At 36.0% G+C, this 3,916-nt stretch overlaps 1 long non-coding RNA gene across 1 annotated transcript; it reads left to right on the top strand.

Moving 5' to 3' along the window:
- The first annotated feature begins 493 nt into the window (after positions 1-493).
- Positions 494-2,262, top strand: LOC129274419 (uncharacterized). The gene is made up of 3 exons (XR_010295392.1): positions 494-635; positions 1,226-1,344; positions 1,904-2,262. It is a non-coding gene; the product is annotated as an uncharacterized LOC129274419 (long non-coding RNA).
- Positions 2,263-3,916: the final 1,654 nt, after the last annotated feature.

Genomic DNA, 3,916 nt, shown 5'->3' with positions numbered 1-3,916 from the left:
CAACTGCCCTACATTCGAATTCATGTATCGGTAAGCATTGCTACGCAATCGTGAAACGAAGTCATATATCTTTCAAAATCAGGTCTTAGGGTAGCCCTATATTAATAGTTCTTAGCATGCACTGGCAAGCTTCCATAGAGTTGTCTATCCGACAGAAAGGATGGTTTGCGTTCTCGCCAAGGCGTATATTCCAGAAGACTAATCGCAGACGTCTCAACACAAAATACCAATTAATATCCTTTCATTTCTGCCGTTACCGCAACCACTCTAAACACTTCCGAAATTTGAAGCAGTCTCCACAAATAGTCTCCAAGAAATCGAGCATGTTTAAATCTATTTGCAACTAGACCTGCTCGGAGACTTAATTTTTCTTGAGACGTCTCTGCAACTAGCGAAATGTAAAGTTACTAATGGGTGCCTTGTAAAAACTTATAGCAAATGTAGAAATTTAGGTAATTTTTAATTGTCTTTTATGATTATCTTTCAACCGTAGGATGGGCCTAACGTTCGTTATGAGAAAACAAATCAAGTTGTTCTTCAACAAGGACTCCAGGCGGCCGTTGGCAGGTTCAATGGTGTTAGGCTTGTCGAGTATGCAGTAGCGGAGAGCACTCTTATTCCGAAATCTTCATCAGGTGCATCTCAGTAAACTATTTAGTTTTGTAGACATAAACAATGTTTATGTAGTCAATCTAAAACAATTTTTTTTTCAAAAGAAACCATAAATAAGATATGGTTTTAAAATCTCTAGCCCTTCCTCTATCAGATGAAAAAAAAATCCCAATTATTCATATATGCTTGAGCGATCGAGCAACTAATGGCGCCAGTGACAAAGTTGGGTGCGTGCGCATGTGTGGGTATGTGTATGGAAGTGTATGCCTTGCTTGAGGGAGGGAATGACGGTTATGTGTGTCGTGCTTGTGAGTTTCTTTGTGACTCAAGTTGTACATGTTTTATAAATTGTTGGTATGTGTATGTGGAGGAGGGTGTGTGTGTGTGTGTATGTATGTGTACATGTGCGTGATGGGTTAGCCATGTGCGAGTGTGTGTGCGATGTGTGAGAGATCGATCGAATGTGACCCTGTTCGTGTACTGTTCTCGTATAAAATGGAAAACAACTCTGCAATTTACTGAATAGTTGAATGCCAATCATCTTAAGAACGCATTTGATAAAAGTTCGAATATCATACTGAATTTTTAATTTTCCAATTCATTTTTTGTTTAGCATTTGAGGAAAATGAAGACATGCCGTATTACGTGATGTTCTTAGAGCTGGACCAAGATGATACTTCAAATGAAAATAAAGAGTTTGCAGTTACAAATGCTAACGAAATTACAACTGTAGTAAGTAATGTTTCTCTATTATGAGTCTCATTTTACACCTGTTAATAATAAGAACAGTGTAAATGGCATTGTTAACGGACTAAATGAAAGAACCTATATTTTTCTCCAATAGCGGGTGTCCAAACGGTATTTTCATTAGTACCAATGCATGGGTGCAATAATCATTACAATAAGAATTTCATTGTGCTCCTCATTTCAATGCTCTTGTAAAATTTGTGCAACTATAGGATTAGGATTTTTATTAAAGCGAGATCTATTTTTTTTTTCGTAAATCCTTGCACGAATTCTACATGAGCATTGAAAAGAGCACAATGAAATGCCTATTTTTATGATTATTGAACCCAAACTATACGTGGAGGCGCTATGGCTGAGTCGTCTAAGGTGCCCGGCTAGACTCATAAATACCAGGGGTTCAATCCCCAGCCACGGCCCTTAAGCCCAGTAGCAATTTAATTAGGCAGTAGTCCTTTTTTATCTTTCATTCAACAAAAAGGAAATTCTGTAACTTGGTAACTACATTTACGTATACATTTGCTGGCCTTCATGTCATCCCCTCCAGATCGACAAAGAGTTATGTGAACGCAACAGTGACTACAAGAAACTTCGTAGAGATGGCTCCATATCACGCCCTCGCGTTCACATCATGAAAGCTGGCGCCTTTGAACAATTGAGACAACGCGTGATACAGACCACTAGCACTACTGCAAACCAGTACAAAGTGCAACGAAGAATTCGAAGTGTGGACACTCTCAGCTTTATGTATACTCACGTGTTTGATAGTTCTACAACGAATTAACACTATGATTTAAGAAATGATCGAGATATTTGCACCGGAGGACTGCTTCTTTACCGGCGTAATCTATACATGTATCTAGCCGTAATTTGTGATGTCCCCGAATGACGTAATACCGTGTAAGTAAAAAAAAAATACTTGAAACCTCACAAATTCTCCAATAAAATAAGGATTACAAGAATTATGAACATATATTTATCTATTTACATTTATTATATATGGCTTAAAAGAGAATTTCTCCCAAATAATTTGATACCACATTTATGTGGTGTGTGTTAACGCTTGGAAAATCAGGAGGTATTTTTTATTGCTATGATGTAAAGCTCGATTTGCGCCAAAGTAAGGCATGGCTACAATGAGTGAATCCAGATGCCAATGATGTCATAATCCTACATGAGTTAGTAAGCATATTTGCAAGCCTCTATTCATATAAATTAAGTCGAGAATTGATACTAAAACGTCTCTATTAAACAAATTCTAATGTTCAACGTGCTTTGAAATGGATATTAATGCAACCCATATAGGATCGTGACATCATTGACATCTGGATCCATTAAATGGAGTCATGCCTTACTTTGGCGCAAGTCAAAATTTACATCATTCCCAAGAATCCCTACTCATTATCCAAGACATACTTCATAAATATGGTATCAAATTATGTGGGAGAAGATACTTATTCCAGCCATATATAATGTCTGTGTGCTCATGTTATATATTTTTCCTTAAATTGGAGGTTTGTGAGGTGTCATTTTTTGACCTACATGGTATATAAGAAGAGTCCTCTTATGTGTGAATAGAGAAATCCCCATATTGATGCCCTAAGTGCGCCAGGCATAAAATGAAATCTCCTAACTTGAAAACCTATCAAAAGTGTCCTTAACTGGGCCATGCATGTCATTTTACAATACACAACCAAAAACACGTTATGATTTTTCAACAAAGTCTTAATCTTTGATGTAGAGAGGTCAACAAGCTTGAATAACAGGGGTTTTCACAATAGCATGTGCTGAACGGGAAAATGTTTCCAGAAATGGCAAATGCTGGCGAATGGCCCTGAAAAGAAACCCTTCCTATTCAAGACGCAACGACGCCTTGGTTTCTGACATAATATTACAAATGGTTATCTAAAAAATTACAGACTTCATATGCCAATCAGATGCATGATATTCAATTGTTTCAAAAGATAGGAATATGTTGGGGTTTTTTTTGTTGACGTGCGATTAACTAGATTTTGTATTCATTAGCCTAAACCACAACAATAGCAATAACTAATATTATTAACATTATTATCATTATTAACATTTTATTATCATTATTATCATTATTATTATTATTGCTGTTGGTATTGTTATTATTATTATAATTTGTTATCATTATCATCGTCATTATCATCATCATCATCATCATCATTATCATCATCATTATTACTATAGTTGTTTAGCCTGTTAATAGAAGGCCCCTATCATTGCATCGTTTCTCCTATACAGACACATGTAAAAATGTTAATTAACTTTGCTGCTAATCGGAGACAGTATTATTAGAGAACGTCTTGTTAATGCAAATTTGAAGGGTTTTGTAGTCTAGTTGTTCTAGTCACCCAAGAATCATATAAACTTCTCATATAAAACCGAGAACATAATGAGTGCCACTCTTTGAGGCATGGTTTGGTGATGAAAGCAAATTCTTGTTTAGCTCAAAAGATGACATTTCTAGAATCCTTTATCAACATCAATAACAAGGGGCATAAGGGTATGAAAAAAAATGTATAGTTATATAAAA

Source organism: Lytechinus pictus, chromosome 13 (assembly GCF_037042905.1).
Source record: "Lytechinus pictus isolate F3 Inbred chromosome 13, Lp3.0, whole genome shotgun sequence".
NCBI classification, from domain to species: domain Eukaryota; kingdom Metazoa; phylum Echinodermata; class Echinoidea; order Temnopleuroida; family Toxopneustidae; genus Lytechinus; species Lytechinus pictus.
Note: the sequence above shows the minus strand (reverse complement) of the source record. Positions and strands in the feature narration are given on the sequence as shown.